The sequence below is a fragment of the Dioscorea cayenensis genome, chromosome 16, assembly GCF_009730915.1.
Source record: "Dioscorea cayenensis subsp. rotundata cultivar TDr96_F1 chromosome 16, TDr96_F1_v2_PseudoChromosome.rev07_lg8_w22 25.fasta, whole genome shotgun sequence".
In the NCBI taxonomy this organism is placed as follows: Eukaryota; Viridiplantae; Streptophyta; class Magnoliopsida; order Dioscoreales; family Dioscoreaceae; genus Dioscorea; species Dioscorea cayenensis.
In genome coordinates this window covers 9,117,789-9,136,193 of record NC_052486.1, presented here as the reverse complement: position 1 = coordinate 9,136,193, position 18,405 = coordinate 9,117,789, and the positions used below count along the sequence as shown (strand labels likewise).

General features: G+C 40.7%; 1 non-coding gene across 1 annotated transcript; it reads left to right on the top strand.

Annotated features, from left to right (window-relative positions):
• The first annotated feature begins 308 nt into the window (after positions 1 to 308).
• Positions 309 to 415, top strand: LOC120279835. The gene has a single exon (XR_005542135.1). It is a non-coding gene; the product is annotated as a small nucleolar RNA R71 (small nucleolar RNA).
• Positions 416 to 18,405: the final 17,990 nt, after the last annotated feature.

Here is an 18,405-nt window from a genome sequence, read left to right as displayed (position 1 = left end):
AAGTACCGCAAGACAGGACTGCTCTAGAATTTGAGCTCGAGCCCAACATAAATTGATCAAACCTCTTAGCCAATGCTTCTACCTTCGCGGCCAACGCGGTGGTATCATTCACCTCATAAATCCCCGATGTTTTCTGTGGTCTTCCTTGAGTGCTCTAGTTAGATTCATTGCTAGCCATGCTTTCGATCAACTGCTCTACATCCTCAGGATATTTACTGCTCAATGAACCCCCTGCCGCCGCATCAATGTATTATCAAGTTTGATAGTTTAGCCCATTAAATAATACCTGAACTCTCATCCAAGATGCAAAACCATGATGCGGGCATTGTCTCAAGAGATCCTTAAACCTTTCATAAGCTTTACACAACGTTTCTGAGTCACCTTGTCGGAAAGAAGATATTTCCTGTCTTAATCGGGCAACCTTGCTCGGTGGGAAATATTTAGCGAGAAATTTCTCAACCATATCTTTCCAAGTAGCGATGGACCCGGAGGCCAGTGAAGTGAGCCATTGGTATGCTGCGCCCCATAAATTGAACAGAAACAATCTCAACCTAATCGCGCCATCTGAGACCAAATTGATCTTGAAGGTTGAACAGATTTGAAGAAAACAGGACAGGTGTTCATGAGGGTCCTCATTGACTAAACCATCTAACTGAACAGAGTTCAAGATCCCAATTGTACTAGCCTTAATCTCAAAATTGTTCGCTGGAACAGTAGGGGCTTGTACGCTGAACTCATCACCGGTGAATTGTGGTCTCTCTTAGTCACACAAGGTTCTTTTAGGTTCCGCCACAACTGATGGTTCACTCTCTTTAACTTGTACTTCTTGTTACTCTGAACTTTCTTCTCCTTCTCTTAACCTCTTGTGGAAAGTCCAATCAATCTTGCTGTCTGGTTCTACCTAATTTGTCGGTCTTCCTCTTTGACATAAGATAAGTACCTCGCACCAAAATTAACATCCAGTAGTTAAGAGGAATACGAGATTTGGGTAAGAAAATAAAAGTGTGCAAATGGAAATATTTACAAGAGAGAGATAGAAAACAAGAAGATAAAATAAACAATTTTTAAATCAATAAGCTACGAGTTTTCCGAGTATTCCTTGTGGGTTCCTAGCAATGGCGTTAAAAACTTGATGGTTGTCCCGCAAGTGCATAGGGTCGCCAAGTAATACCTCTCGTGTGAGCATGACAGGGTTGTATTCCCTGGGCCAATGGAGTTTCCCTTACTTTCTTTTTACTCATTGTCTCACCTACAAATCACTTGATGTTTAAAACTAAGCAAGTAATTGCGAAAGAGCTGATTGAGAAGTCGAAAATCAAGAAATGAGGGAGGTCACGGATGTGAATCCCCCCCCAAGGTTACTAAGGGTCAGAAGAATGCTACAAATTCTAAGCACATGGTGGTTCAGGCTAAGAGAGATCCAGAGATATATCACCCCGATGATCACGACGATGATCCCTAATCCGATACGAGTATTGGCTCAGAATCTCTTCTAGCCAAAGTCTCCTACGATTGGAATACGCACAGGGAAATCTCTAATTAGGGCCAATACTCAACCTAGGTTCCGCCCTAATGGTTGGATGGGTATGAAAGCACCCGATGGTCATGGAGTGCTCATACATAAATCCCCACTAAGTAAGGTGTGTCTAGTGCGAGGGCGATGGTCACGCGCTGAGTACAACCTAGAAGTTGAAATACAGAGTTCTCATGTAAGATCAACACATAAAAGTGCACCAAGCTTAAACCATGAAGAACCCACATGCATTAAGCAAATCAAAGTATTCAATAACACAAGTTCATCCCAAGGTTCACTGACATCTGGTGACCTTGGGGTTTAGGCATCCATGTATGAAACTACACAAGATAGGTTCCTGAAAACAACTAATAAATGCTTATTCAAACTCTCTCAAATAATGAGAACAATAAAGGAAAGGGAATGGTGTGGATGTCCTCCACAAATGCTTCAATAGGAGCGGTTTCCCTCATCATCTCCAAGCTTCTCAAGGGTGGAATCGATGAAGATCTTTCCCAATAACACTTCCCCGCTCGATTTTCCCTCCTGAGATCATTAGATTCGGTCTCAAATAACTCCGGTGAAGTTGCCCCTACCGACAGCCGCCAAGATGGGAAAGAGATGATGATAGATGTGGAAAAGATTCTTCCAAAAAATAAGCCCTAGCTCTACTTAAAAGCTATCTGGCCAAGCCATGCGGGTGGTGCTTGTGCCACACCATGCCCGTATGGCTCACTAACTTTTCGCTCACAAAAACCCTAGTCAGGGGTGCTGCAGCGCCAGCTCTAAATTCTTTAGCAGGTCTTGCGAGCGGTGCGCAGGCCGTGCAGTGCCCGTGAGGTTCACAGTCTGATTCATGTAGGATCCGGTTTCCTTGCTACAACACCACAACAGTGTTCTTGCTTCAAAAACACGATTTTTGGTGCTGATTTCACTCCAATTGTGTTCTCAAGCTCATTTTAGCTTCTTTGAGGCCTGCAATAAGAATATAACCAATTTAGGCTAAAACCGGGCATTGATTCATCCTAAATAGAATACAAACATATACAAAATCAACACATACATCCATACATTTAGGCTCTTATCACTTGAAAAGTAACACCGAGATTAACACAAGAGAGCAAGTTAAAGCAATCACTTTGAGGAGTGGTCGAGAGCTCCAAGGAAAGCCCACTGCCAAAGAAAATTCTGAAATTGTTCAAGCTAAAACCCTCAATGGGACGATTACCTAAATTCCTCAAGAAAAGCCAAAAGATAAGATTGAAGGCAAAGAGAATGGGCTAGTTGTGTCACCCTTTTGTATACTCCAAGAATTCCTTATCTGATATGTTTGAAGAAGGACCAAATTGTTGAGCAAAATAGGAAATTTTTGGATCTATTCAAATAGTTTCACATCAATATTCCGTTTATAGAGGCATTGTCCCAAATGCCTCGTTATGCAAAGTTCTTGAAGGACCTCTTGACAAACAAGTGGAAGATGGATGAAAGTGTGACTGTGGTTTTGGAAGGGAATTGTTTGGCAATGCTTTAGAAAAATTCGCAAACAAAATGAAAGACCCAGGAAGCTTCATCATACCTTGAGTAATTGGAAATTTGGGGGAAGAAAAAGCTTTGGCCGATTCTGGAACTAGTATCAATGCCATGCCATACACATTGTTTTAGAAATTGGGGTTGGGAGAACCAAGGCCAACCCACATGAGTTTACAGCTGGCTGATAGCTTCATTCATCATCTAAACGTATAATTGAAGATGTTTTAGTGAAGTTTGACAAGAATATTTTTCCTGCATATTTTGTTGTACTAGATGTTGATGAAGATGCAGAGGTTCATTTAAATCTAGGAAGACGTTTCCAACGAACCTCCAAGGAACTTATTGATATGGATGGAGGTTAGATGACATTGTGCATTAGAGAAAAAAAGATCACATATCGTCTGTCTGAAGCAATAAAGCACTCTCTTGACTTTGATGACACTTGTTGCTTTTTAGATATTACTAATGAGATTGTGGATGAGCACTTGAAGGATTTTTTGTGTCCGGACCCGTATGAGGAGTTGCTAGACCAAGAAGTTGAGAATGAAGAGGTTTTAATACCTGATCTAGAGGACGAGGTGCAACCTACCCCGGAGATCATGAAGAGGATGATCCAAAAGATGAAGCGAGCAAGGTGACATCACAAGAAACACCCTAAGGCTAATGGGGATGCCCAAGAATGGAGTAAGAGAGACATCTCCTTATGTGGTAACATGCTCGATAACTCCCCCTCTACCTTGAAAAGACTATGCTCATCATGCTTTCAGGTTATGGGTGAGAGGGAAACCTTCATCTATGAACTCCCGTGTGGTAAGGTCAGGTACGTCAAGCTTAGTGATGTAAAACAACCTCTTCTTGGGAGACAACCCAAGTCATTACTTATTTTCTAGGTTTTAGTTAGTGTTTGCATGAATAAGAGCTTTAGTGTTGGTGTCTTGATCTTTACATGCTATTGCTGTGTTTTGATCATGGATTGTTGGTATTTTCATGTGCTTAATTCTGATTGGTGAGGTTTCTTGGTCGTTTGAGTGTGTTTTTCATGATTCTCTTATTAGTTTTGCATAATGTAGGTAGGCTCTAAGCATGTGCGAATATGCAAAAATTTTCTGCAGAGTTTGTAATTTTTTCTAAGTCATTGATAAGTGTTTGAGTAGACATATTTTTATATATGTTTTACATGCATTGAACATCATTTTTACTATGGTTTATGTCTCATATTGTGTATTTGGTGTTCTTTATGCATATAGGTTGTGAATGCCTTGAAGAGTAAAAAGGTAGCAAAGATAGGCTATAAAGACACAATGTTGGGAGTTCTTGTTCAATTCAAGGACCAAGACACGAGAGGAGTTCATAAACGTGGAGATGTGTGCCAACTTCTAAGAAGATTCAAGTCAATTCACTAGTTGGAAGGGCACAAAGGCAACCAAATCTTCATCTTCCTTCTCTTTGTGAAGATTGCAAGACCTCTCAAAGATATGTCGATGAAAAAACGTTTTATAGCCTACCACATGGACGTGTGCCTGGACATGTGGCCTCAAGAGAAGAGTGTTTGGACCGCATTTTGTGAAAAGTACTGTAGTAATTTCACTGTAGCAATTGTGCGAGTATATGCTTTATTATGTTATTTGTATGAACTCGTATATTCTTTTATATTTTGTTGAGCTTCACTGAACCACTTATATTCCGTGCAAATGGCCTTGAGAGTGATGTTGATGGTGTTTTAGTCATAGACATGATTATGTGATGTTGTCACATGGTCGTGTGAGCTTCACAACCCATACAACAAGCCCATGAGTTAGACTTCACCAAATGATTAATGAGGAGTTCAGGGGATTATTGTTTTAATTTCATTCCCACACACATTATGCTTCCATTGTTATTATTTTTTTTGTGCTTGCATGCGTACATTGAGGTCAATGTACATCTTAAGTGTGGGGGAGGGTTCACCTCATACATGACTTTTACTTGTGTTTTCTTGAGTATGCTCTTGTTGCCAATGAAGGTTCACCTTAGGGTTTAGAGTTTAATTCTTAGTTTTTGGAGGTTATAAACATTGGATTTTATCATGCTCTAGTTTTCATCCAATTTTCTTTGAATATTTTGTCCGATTGCTCTTTGTGCACTTTTCTCACTCATTAGACCTATGAAGACTCTAGTTCATTATGTTTGGAACTTTAGTGTGCTAGTTTTTATCAAAAAAAAAAAAGAAAAATTGGAAATTTTTTATTGTTTGTACATAGGAGGTGGAAAGAGCTCATGTATTAGGATCATTTACTACATGCTAGTGTTACCTATGATGGCTTTGTTGATTCTTATAAGATTCTTTTAACTTGGATTAATTATTGATGTGAGTTACTTTTTTCTATGCTTTATTGAATCCTGTTTTTCCCCTAGTATTGTCATGTGCACTGAATTTTTTGTCGATGCCCTTGGAATAGCCAATGTGACTACTCTCTAACTATCTTGTATGCGTAACACACTACTTTGAGTACTTGGCCTTAGAACACTAAGTTCTTTCCTTCAATGGACTCTTAAGAACTTCTAAGTCTTGTTGAGCTAATCCTAGTTTTGTGTCATGTAGACTACTCTGAAGATGTGATCTAGGGTGAATGTGAAAAAAAAAATTGAAAAAAATGAAATGAATGAAAAAGAAAAAGAAAAAAAATGAGTCTATGTCAGTATTCCTCTGCTTCTGAAGCATGAATGTGTCTATGTAGACTGTAATCGAGTAGTTCGGTGGCTCTTGTGCCTAACAAGCATGTGCACCCTCCAGAAAGATTTCAAAATGATGTTGGTGCAGTCTACGTTAGTCGGACTCGAAAAAAAAAAAGAAATGAATGATGAAATGAAAATAAAACCTAGTGATCTTTTTGAGTACCTACCAAAGGTTTTGAGTAGAAAGTGGACTTAGTTTCAAGGTATAGAATTAGAAGGATCTTATTTGGCCATTGAAGTAGCACTTAGTAGTTTAAGACTTAGTATTCTTTGTAAGTGGAGTGATTAGCATCTAGAGCTGTACTGATTGAAGTCCTTAGGCTAGACCAGATCAGGGCATATGAGATATGAGATTCACTTACACAGCACAGACATATAAGGGTGAGACAGGATATTTTTATTATGCTTATTGACTATGAGTCAACATCTATGTATCATTGTCCATTGCTTTTGGAGTCTTATATTTACTTGATGTCAGAGGTAATGCAGTTAGCCACTTCTCAGTCTCTTTGTTTTTCATGAGTTGTTTGCATGGGGACAAGCAATGCTTAAGTGTGGGGATATTTGATAAGTGCCTAAATGTAGATGTTTTCATGTATATATCGTATTCACTTTGCATTTATTTTGTGAGGTTTGATGCCCGTTTTGTGCTTAATCATCTATTATTTGCTTTGTAGGGCATAAGGAAGCCATGGAGAACAAGAAGATATCATTTGGACGAAAAGAGAAGAAAACAGAAATTTCATACTACCCCCATACTACCTAGTATGGGGGCCGTATGCACCCCATATAGATCGCGAATCTAGGGTCTTTGGGTGCTATACGACCCCCATACGACCCCCATATGACCCGTATGCCTCGGGGGGTATAAATACCAACTTTTAGGGCAGAAAATGGGGACTTTTTGGCTGGACCTTTTCTTGGCCAACTTTGGGAGAGCACTTGGGAGTTTTTGGGCGACCTTGGGGAGGAGAAGAAGGGCAAGGAAGCTAGAAGATCATCCAAGCCCAAGGTCCAAGATTCTCAAGGCAAGAAGGAAACATCATTCAAGGGGAGATCTACGACGATTTGAAGGAAGGAGACCCGCGGCTAGAGGAAGCGTCATTTGGCACTCCTTTGGCGGGGAAAACATCATTCGGCACATTCTTCACCTCCTCCTTCACCATTTCATCTAGGGAGTGTCATTTATGCTTTTGTTTCATCTTTTGTTTGTTTGTATTGCTTGTTGTGGGATGATGACACACTAGACCCCCAAGGCCACCGGGTGTTGGTGAACCTTGGGGGGTTTTATCATGTATGTTGGATGATAACTTGTTAATTTATTCATTGGGTAATTTTGAGATCTAGTCCATTGTTTTCATGCTAAGTGCTTCACTAAGGAGAAATCCGTAACTCTTTTATGAGTGATGCATGTAGATGTGACTTGCTCGCATGTATTAGATCATGAATGGATTAGAAGGGGATACTTGTATCATCACACCAAGAAATTGGGTGTTTGGTAGGCTTCCATGTAGGTTTAATCCGAAGAAGAGTAGGTTTAATCCTAAGTGAGATTTCCTCATACTCAATGCAATCGTAGGAATGTAGATTTGGAAGAAATTCCTATCTATGTTCGTATGGGATTAGGGTTCAATCGCCGAGAAATTGGGGTTGTTCTAATCTTGGAATCTCATGGTCCATTTTACCCTTACATCTTTAGATCATCATCCATGTTGCATGATAACCCCTCAAGGGGACCCACATCCATAGGCCTTTGCATTATATTGAATTTCTTGCTTGCTCATTGCTTGTGCTCTCTAATTTGTTCATAACCTTTTTTTAGCTTTAATTACATTTAGTAGAGTAAAATCCATCATTTGAGATCTTAGGCTAGATAATAGCTCGAGAAGGAGTAATAGGAGATCCTTAGCCCCGTGGAATACGATCCTCGCGTCTTCACGCAAGGTATTACTTGGGGATCCCGTACACTTGCGGGAAAGCAATCATGAAATACACCCATCCCCACACTTAGTGTTGTACATTGCCCTCAATGTACACTAATCATGAAAAACATGCAAGATGAAGCAATGCAAATAATAAAGGAGGGTGAAAACGAACTCCACGGTTCAACTTGTGCTCGTCGTGAGGTAGGACGTGAGAAAATGTGTGGTGAGCAATACATGTCCCGTCCGACCTCCATTAAAACCAGGAAAGCTCACCAAATTCCCTTAATGCCCTGCGAGGCAAAAAAGGGACATCATCATTCCACAAAGATTAAAAATACAAGCACAAGGGGAAAACTAGAGAGTAGTCAACAAAAACACAAAGATGAAAATAAACTAAAGTTTGACAACACAAGTCGGTAGGGTAGAACCATGCCAACTCATCAAAACACAAAAATACAAAACAAAGCAAACTAAAGTAAATGATAGGTGTCCATGCTCCATCCTTGTCCTTACAATTAAGTCTCTCAACACAAAATGAAATCTTGTTCCATTTGGTCACCCCTTGTGGTGCAAATATCAAACCATGGTTGTTTGTCAATTTCTTCATCCCCAAAATTCCTACAAACCATGAAAAATCCATTCAAGGATAGAGGAATCCAATATTATTCAAAAAGTAGTGTAAGAGATGAAGAAACAATGAAAACTATGATGGATAGTGTCCATACGGGCGTATGGGGGCCGTATGGGTACTGTTCATTTCGACAGAACCTCCCCAAAAACATGACAATCGAAAAGTTTTGTACATAAATTCAAGGGAGACTTCATCCATAACAATCACACCATCCAAAACAAGCAAAATGCTAAAGAAATTCCACACAAAAAGCTCCAAGAATGCCCAAGAAATGAATGAGATAAAAACTAGGGCATAGAAAAAAAGCATACCGACAAAATCTTGAGAAAACAAGCTTTTAAACTCGAGGAAAAACTACTAGATCGATGTCTCAAATGGATGAGGAGAAGATTTAGGAGGAAAAAAATGAGGAGATTTGGCCAAGAAATGAGTGAGAAAGAAGAGAGAAAAATCGGTGGAGAAAAGAGAGAAAAATAGGAGAATGGAAGAAAGAGAGAGAGAGAGAGAGAGAGGGTTATATTGGGGCAAGAATGGGCCATAAAGGCCCCTCTCGGCCGTAAGGGGCTCGCCCGTCAGCAGACATCCTCGAGATAGGGGGCCGATGGGGGCGTCATGAGCTGGCATGTAGCCTCCGTGCTTTCCCAGATGAGCCACCATACGGCCCCAAGTAAGGTCGTATACCCATTAAAACTCAATCAAAAACTTCGAAAACCTGCCCCAAATGATGAAAAAAATGATATAGCAAGCTCGAAGACTCCTCCAAAAATGAGTGAATTGAATAAAACGATGATCTAGTGCATGAATTAACACCTAAATATGAGTTTCTCAAGAAGCTGCACAAACATACCACAATTAAAACGGTGAGAACAAAGTGCCAAGTGCGTGAGCATGAACTTATTCAAAAGTAAAACAAGTCTAAGAAATACGATAATTGAAATGAACTAAGACCTAGAATACGAAAAATGCAAGCAAACACCACCGAACACTTGGGTTGCCTCCCAAGAAGCGCTTGTTTAACGTCACAAGCCTGGCGTACCTTATTCTTACCTAAGGAGGCTTGAAAATGGTGTGTTCATCCCAGCTACATGTAGCATAGCTACTTCCATGAAAGAAAATAATTACCTTCCGAGATGATGAGCTTGTGAAGACCTTGAACATGGTACCTTTAGGCCTCCAAGGGAAAAGTTTAGGCCGGGAGTTATGCACTCGTGGCTTAGGCAGGTCATTTGATGGCTTGAGCATCCTCTCCACTTCTATTCCACCCCCGATAAGATCTTCTTCAAGCAGTCTAGAAAATTGTTTGGGTCTCCAAGGAAATAGCTTCGTTTGTGAATTGCTCAAGCAGGGCATGGGTGGATTTTTGCATGGCGTTAATGACCTACCCAAATTTTGCTCCACAACCAATGTTAGATGCTCTCGAATTGCCCATAGACATTGTTTGGGCTTCCATGGAAAAATTTTTTGTTGAGAATCATCCAACCCGGGCATAGGTGGGTTTTTAAATGGCTTTAACTTCCTATCCACGTCTTCAACTATCCCGGATATTTCTCTTTTGTGCTTGGTGTGTTCATTCACTTCTATGCCAAGGACGTGCTCAAGGGATATTGATGCCACATTTTCTACACTTCCAACCTCCAAAGCATCAATGATTTCTTCCACCTCATTTTCATCATTACTTTCTTCATTTTCATTGTTAGTTGCACTTGGACTTTCTATTTCTGGCTCATGAATTGGTTGTTTCTTGGTCATTACTTCAGCAAGTTCTTCAACCCATCTCTCTAGACTACGAAAGGATTCTTGGACATCTCTTAAGATAGTGCTCAATTCATTAAATTGTCCTTTAGGCTGGGTGTTTATATTAACCAAGCAAGTGTTTGTGACCTTGGGATGAGTCCCGAGCTTGATGTCCTTAAGCGAAAATTGGGACTCAGGGCTTCGCATGAATGTTGCAAAAACATCCTCGGGTTTAAATTTCTTTCCTTATAGTTGCTCACACCAAGAACTTGACTGATTGTAAGCCCCATGCATTTGGCAAGAAAATTATACCTTGCACAAAAGAGGATATATATAAAGAACAAAGTTAAATAAAATAAGAATAATATGCATAAATATTAATATGTACAAGTAAATTAAAAATGGCTACTGTAATAATCTAAAACTTTCCTAGAATTCCTTAAAAGTCCCCGGCAACGGCGCCAAAAACTTGATTGCTTCCCCGCAAGTGTACGGGATCGCCAAGTAATACCTTGCGTGAAGACGCGAGGATCGTATTCCACGGGGCTAAGGATCTCCTATTACTCCTTCTCGAGCTATTATCTAGCCTAAGATCTCAAATGATGGATTTTACTCTACTAAATGTAATTAAAGCTAAAACAAGGTTATGAACAAATTAGAGAGCACAAGCAATGAGCAAGCAAGAAATTCAATATAATGCAAAGGCCTATGGATGTGGATCCCCTTGAGGGGTTATCATGCAACATGGATGATGATCTAAAGATGCAAGGGTAAAATGGACCATGAGATTCCAAGATTAGAACAACCCCAATTTCTCGGCGATTGAACCCTAATCCCATACGAACATAGATAGGAATTTCTTCCAAATCTACATTCCTACGATTGCATTGAGTACGAGGAAATCTCACTTAGGATTAAACCTACTCTTCTTCGGATTAAACCTACATGGAGGGCTACCAAACACCCAATTTCTCGGTGTGATGATACAACTATCCCCTTCTAATCCATTCATGATCTAATACATGCGAGCAAGTCACATCTACATGCATCACTCATAAAAGAGCTACGGATTTCTCCTTAGTGTAGCACTTAGCATGAAAACAATGGACTAGATCTCAAAATTACCCAAGCAAGAAATTAACAAGTTATCATCCAACATACATGATAAAACCCCCCAAGGTTCACCAACACCCGGTGGCCTTGGGGGTCTAGTGTGTCATCATCCCACAACAAGCAATACAAAAAAACAAAAGATGAAACAAAAGCATAAATGATACTCCCTAGATGAAATGGTGAAGGAGGAGGTGAAGAATGTGCCGAATGACGCTTTCCCCGCCAAAGGAGTGCCAAATGACGCTTCCTCTAGCCGCGGGTCTCCTTCCTTCAAATCGTCGTAGATCTTCCCTTGAATGATGTTGCCTTCTTGCCTTGAGAATCTTGGACCTTGGGCTTGATGATCTTCTAGCTTCCTTGCCCTTCTTCTCCTCCCCAAGGTTGCCCAAAAACTCCCAAAGTGCTCTCCCAAAAGTCGGCCAAGAAAAGGTCCACCAAAAAGTCCCCTTTTTTTCTGCCCTAAAAGTTGAGTATTTATACCCCCGAGGCATACGGGTCATATAGGGGGTCGTATGGGGGTCGTATAGCACCCAAAAGACCCTAGATTTGCGATCCATACGGGTGCATATACGGCCCCCATACTCGGGTAGTATGGAAATCGAGCAGACACTCCAAAACAATCCTCTCACATACAGGCATACGGCCCCCAATACTCGGGTAGTGTGGGGTAGTATGAAATTCTGCTTTTCTTCTCTTTTCGCCCAAATGATATCTTGTTGTTCTCCATGGCTTCCTTATGCACTACAAAGCAAATAATAGATGATTAAGCGCAAAACGGGCATCAAACCTCACAAAATAAATGCAAAGTGAATATGATATATACATGAAAACATCTACATTTAGACACTTATCAAAAGAGCTACCACCCATGATGTATGTAGCTACTCTCATAAGTCGGATACTTGTTATGCCCTAATGAGAGAAAGAGTTATCTCATGGGATGTGTGAAAGCTACCATCCTTGGTAGAAAGAGCTACCACCTCGAAAGTGTGAAAGCCACTCGGGAGGCATCTTGGGAAAGGGCTACCTTAGAGGTTGTGTGAAGTTACTACCTATTCTTTCTGTTTATAAATAAGTCCCATGTTAATAAGAACTTGGTAGTGGATATAGTGTTGACATAAGTTGAGTTTTTCACACACACACGCATTTGGATTTTATCACATTCATTTTGATTGGATTGTTTGCTAGAGTATTGATGGTTTTGTCTAGTGTTTGATTCTCTCCATGACTGTAGAATTTTATTCTTGTACTCTTTTCGTGAACCTAAGGCCAAGAAATTCTCTTTTCTTTCCATGAGTTTAATGTTTAATTTTGCTTGAGGACAAGCAAAGACTTAAGTGTGGGAGAGTTTGATAAGTGCTTGAGTAGACATATTTTTATATATGTTTTACATGCATTGAGCATCATTTTTATTATGGTTTATGTCTCATATTGTGTATTTGGTGTTCTTTTATGCATATAGGTTGTAAATGCCTTGAAGAGTAAAAAGGAAGCAAAGATAGGCTATAAAGACACAATGTTGGGAGTTCTTGTCCAATTCAAGGACCAAGACATGAGAGGAGTTCATAAACGTGGAGATGTGTGCCAACTTCCAAGAAGATTCAAGTCAATTCACTAGTTGGAAGGGCACAAAGGCAGCCACATCTTCATGTTCCTTCTCTTTATGAAAATTGCAAGACCTCTCAAAGATACGTCGATGAAGAAAAGTTTTATATCCTACAACATGGACGTGTGCCCGGACATGTGGCCTCAAGAGAAAAGTGTTTGGACCACGCGTTTTGTGAAAAGTACTATAGAAAATTACTGTTGGAAATTCCTACAGGCCACGCGGCCACGTGGAAAATCCACACGGACGCCCAGATGTTGGTTTCTAACTAGAAAAGTAAATGCCTGAGCTTGAGAAGCTTATGGTCCTGTGGGTCCATAAAATTCACTAGGATAGGCGATATTATTAAACCAGATGAAACAACAAGCGATGAAACCAAAGACAGATAAAGTACCTAAACTATAAGACAAGTATGCCTCTCCAGACCATAGCGTGAGGGCACATGACAGGCGCGGTTTTGGGCTTTAAATAGGCCGTTTGCCTTATTTTTGAGAGACTTTTGGCAAGAGTTTTAGAGAGCACTTTGAAGGCAAGGCGGCTAGGGTTTTAGAGGAGGTCTTTGGTGATATTGGGGGACGTTCATCACCAACTTTGATCGATCTTCTCTCCGTCATAGCATAGAGGGAGCCTTCGGCAACCTAGCTTCGGAGAAGGATTCTTCAAGACGTTGGGCGACCCATCAAGGCCATCAACACGAATTTAAGGGGGTTGTACTTCATGGTTTTCAATGCTTTTCATTGTATTAATCATTGTTTTGTAACTTGCTCCATGGAGGGCTAAATCTTAGTATGTATTTGGGCATGTGAACCCTAGGATCTATGTTTTTATAATGATTTGCTTTATGTTTCTATTAAATCCGAGTTGATTTGAGTTTTAATCTTGTGTCCCCATTGCTTGTTTGTTTAATTAATCCTTGTGGTTGATTGGATTCGCATGAATTGTTACTTTGATGTGAGAGAGGTCTCCATTAGAGTTAGAACTTCAAGGTTAAAGGGGGTTGAGAGGGTGAGTCAGGAGATAGTGGAGTGTCCCCTTTCCCTTCCGATTGAGTGTTTCCTATCTCCGTATTCCCTAAACTCTATGCAATCATATTTGGTGTGAGGCGTGAGATTGAGAGATTTCTCCTCCAGGACCTTGTAGGGGGTTGGAGATCCTTCACCGGGAATTAGGGTTGGATCTATCTTTAGGAATCGGTTTCACTCTTAGGTGCCCCTAGAGCGTATTGTGGTTGTATGGGGTGTGAGGTGTTGAGATTGAGCGATTTCTCCACTGTGACCTTGTAGGGTACTAGTAACGGTGGTTTGGAGGCAAGGGCCGGTTGTTCTTGGATTACCTCGACTCATTAGACTCGGTTTAGAAGCATTTAGTGAATCATGAGCTTCATGTTAGATCCTAGGGGGAGCATTGTCTGGGTACCTCATCTTTATTGATTGAGATCTCCTTTACTTGTTTTCTTGCTCGTTTGCTTGCTTATTAATTCCCTTGCAATTAGTTCATTTCATCACATCCATTGATTTCGACTAGATAACTAAGAATTGGTTAATACTAATACTTCCGTTCCCTGTGGATTCGACTACCCACTCACCGGGGTAATTATTACTTCGATAGCCGTGTACTTGCAGTTTACACGCATATTCGGACGTGTCAATCATCCAGAGAAGACACACAGGCATGTGCAATTTCCACACTAGCGTGTGTCTCCATTCAGAGCTTGTCCTGAGAGGACATAGGGGTGTGTGTCTGCCCCTGTGAATGACCTTGTAACGGTCACATGCCCATGGGTAATTTCCACACCAGTGTGTGTTTCTCCGCAGAGCCTTAGAGCTTCATCCCGAGAAGGCACAGGGGCATGTGAGTATCCTTGTAGATGACCCTGTGAATGGCACATGGGCATGGGTAATTTTTACACGCCCGTGTGAAACTCTACAAAGAGTTCTTCTGCATCCCGAGAAGACACATGGGTGTGTAAATGCCCCTGTGAGTACCCCTGTGAGCATCTATAGGGGCATGTGGAACACTTAGCCATTTTTTTGGACGGACAAAAAAGCAACAAGGGCGTGTGGCCACCCCTGTGGGTCGGGCACACAGGCGTGGAGGATTTCCACACGCTCGTGTCGATGCATTTAGAGGCTATCCCGAGAGTATACAGGGGCATGTGTCTATGACTGTGAGCTCTCCTGTGGAGTCACACGGGCGTGGATAAATTTCCACACGCCCGTGTGGATGTGTAAACAGCCAGGAGTCGTGACTTTTCTTTATAACCCACTCATACCCCTTCGTTCTTTAACTCCCAATCACTCAAATGACGCCTCTATTCACTCTCCTAACTCTTCACCTTTTTTTATAGCGTTCTAGTGTTGTTTTCAGGCCGCATTCATAGATTTTCATCATCAGTTCATCGGTAAGTTTCTCTTTCTCTTTTCTTCGCACAATCTTCGTTAAATTTGTAGCACCAACAGTAGCACCAGATGCACCAGCAGTTAACACCGACACCTGAGTCATCTTTTACTTTACTTGTTTTTGTATTTCATTTCAGTATATTATTTTGGAATTATATCAATCACAAAGTATCTTCCTTCTGAGTTTATCTTTTAGTTTTGTTGTCGTGAGTTGTATTTTATTGCGTTATCTTTCTATTCTCAAGTTGTTTTTATTTTTGTTGAGCTTTACAAAAACCTCCTTGTGTATACATGAAGATGGTCTTGTGAGTCAGGAATATGAGGAATAGTCATAGACACGATCAATGTGATTTTCACATCGCCGTGTGTGCTCCACAACTGATAAGTGCTTGTGTATTAGTAATACGAAGTATACTTTTTTTACGAAGAGCATTACTTTTATCAGATTTTAGCGCTAATATATGTGTATTTGTGTTACTCGTGTGCATGTAGGGTTGTAGAGCCAAATATATGGGAAGGATGCCAAAGTAGATTGCGATTGCAATTTGTTAATTGAATCTTGGAGTGAACAAATGTGAAGACACAAGTTGTGCTCAAAAATACGTGAATGTGTCCCAACCTCCATGCTCTCAAGCAATTACATCATTTGGAGGGGCACAAGTTCAGTCATATTTGCGTATTCTGACTTGTAAAATGTTAGCAAGATCTTTGTCAATGTTATCCTTTATGAAGAGGCGACGCGATCTACTGCATAGGTGTGTGCATGTTTATTTTGCCTCGATGAAGAGTGTGGATTCAGAGTGTTTTTGGCAGAGTAATATAGCAAGTTACTACAGCAAATCACCGTAACAATTTACTGTAGTAGTCACTATTCACAGGCCGCTGAAAAACATAGTTCTATAGAATCACACGAGCTTATGGATTCTCGATTCAAGCCCTATATAAAGCCAAAATTCAGCCCAATTTGAGAAGCCTCTTTTTCATCTTTTCTCTATCTTTTCCCCAACTTTGGAGAGGCCTGCGGCTAGGGTTTAGAGGAGCTTTGAAAGGTTTTTGGAGTAACCATCGACACCTTGTTCCTTTGGAAGAGAGTTATTGGGGGAGCTTTCGTCGGCATCGATCCGGAGAGGTGTGCCTAAGGCTTAACAAGGGAACCTTTGAAAAGAATGAGGCTTCTCCACAAGACCATCGACACGAATACCGAGGGGGTTTTACTTATGGATTGCATATTTTTACTTTCAATTTCATTATTGATTGTATCTTGCTCCATGGAGAGCTAAACCCCTAGATGGTACTTGGACTTGTAAACCCTAGGATGTTATTGTTTCATTGAGCTTTTATTATGATTCTTTGATTGATGTCTTTAATTGAGTTCCAATCTTAAATGCTTGTTGAATGATTTCTCCCTTAGAGTGACACTAGGGTTGAGAGTTTACATTGGTAATCTTTGTGAGTGAGTAGCACACCCTGATGGTTAGACAAAGCAAGATTAGAGAGGGTCGAGAGGGTGAGTCTAGAGGTAGCAGAATATGCCTTTCCTCGTTCGGTGAAGAGAGACTTTTTGGCCAAGGGATGAGTGGAGAAAGAAGAGAGAAAATAGGGTGAAGAAGGTGGAGAAAGAAGAGTGAGAAAAGGTGGCCAAAAAGCTAAGACATAGCTCTTGCTACAATGCATATGGCCTCAATAAGGGCCTTATTAAGGCCTTATGCCCTAGTTAAAACTTTTTGGATGGGGAAGATGGCCTCAATGAGGTCCTCAGTGAGGCCGTATGCACCCAGGAAACATTTTGAGCTAAAAAAATGCTTCTCCAAGTGAATAAGGAAGGCTTTAATGGAATTTAGAACATCTCCAACTTGAAAGAAATGCTTAAAAACTTTGATTTTGTCCATGAAATACTATCAAAACATGTGTTTCTCAAGAAAAATGATTAAACCACAAGAAGGACGACAAGAAAAATGCATAAGGCATGCAAGCATGGACTTATTAACACAACAAAAACATAAAAGAAACACAAATACACTTAACAAGAACACAATCTACACTTAACTAAAAATATGAAAATAAGAAAATGAAGAAAATTGAAGCCTGGGTTGCCTCCGAAGAAGCGCTAGTTTAACGTCATGAGCTCGACGTACCTCTTTCTTACCTCATGGAAGCTTGAAGACGGTGTGTTCCTCATGTCTAGAAGTTGCAAATGAACTACCAAGAAATACAAAACATACCTTCAGGGATGGTGTCAAATTGAAGGCCAAGCATGGGTTACCTTTTGGCCTCCATGAAAAAGCTTTCTGCGGGCATTGTGCAACTTGAATTTGGGTGGATCCTTGCTTGGTTTGAGCATCCACCCCACTTCTACTTTGGTTTCGGCAGAAATTCCTTGGAGCTAACTCAAAAATTGTTTTGGCCTCCAAGAGAATAGGTAAGGTTGATAATTTTTCAAACTCGGCATTGGTGGGTCCTTGGATGGTGTAAACCTCCTACCCACATCTCCTTCTTCAACCATTGTCAATATTCCATTAATTACACACAAAAATCATATGGGCTTCCAAGGAAAAAGTTTTGGTTGGGACGTGTGTTAAGTGCTTGTGCAATAAAAATGCGAAGTGTTCTTTCTTTATGTTGAGCATTACTTTTATTAGGTATAAGCGCTAATACATGTATTTTTGTGCTCTTTTGCGCATGTAGGATTGCAAAGCTAAATATTGAGAAAAGAAGCCAATGTAGATCGTGAATGCACTATTTGATGAAATTTTGGGAAGGAACAAATGCGAAGATACAAGTCAGGCTCAAGAAACGAGAATGTGTGTGATGAGTGTCCCGCAAGTGCACGGGGTCGTCAAGTAATAGCTCTCGTGCGAGCACGAGTGGGTCGTATTCCCTAGGCCCAAGCAGCTACCCTTACTTCCTTTTTACTCGTTTTCTAACCTACAAATCGCTTGATGCTTAATGCTACTAATAAAAATAAAACTAAGCAAGTAATTGTGAAAAGACCGATTAAGAGAGTGAAATTCAAGAAGTGAGGAAGGTCACGGATGTGGATCCCCCCGGGGTTACTAAGGGTTAGAAGAATGCTAGAAGTGCTAAGCACGTGGTGGTTCAGGCCAAGAGAGATCCAAAGATAGATCATCCCGATGGTCACGGTAATGGTCCCTAATCCCATACGAGTATTGGTATGGAATCTCTTCCGTCCAAATCCTCCTACGATTGCAATTCACACAGGGAAATCTCTAATTAGGGCC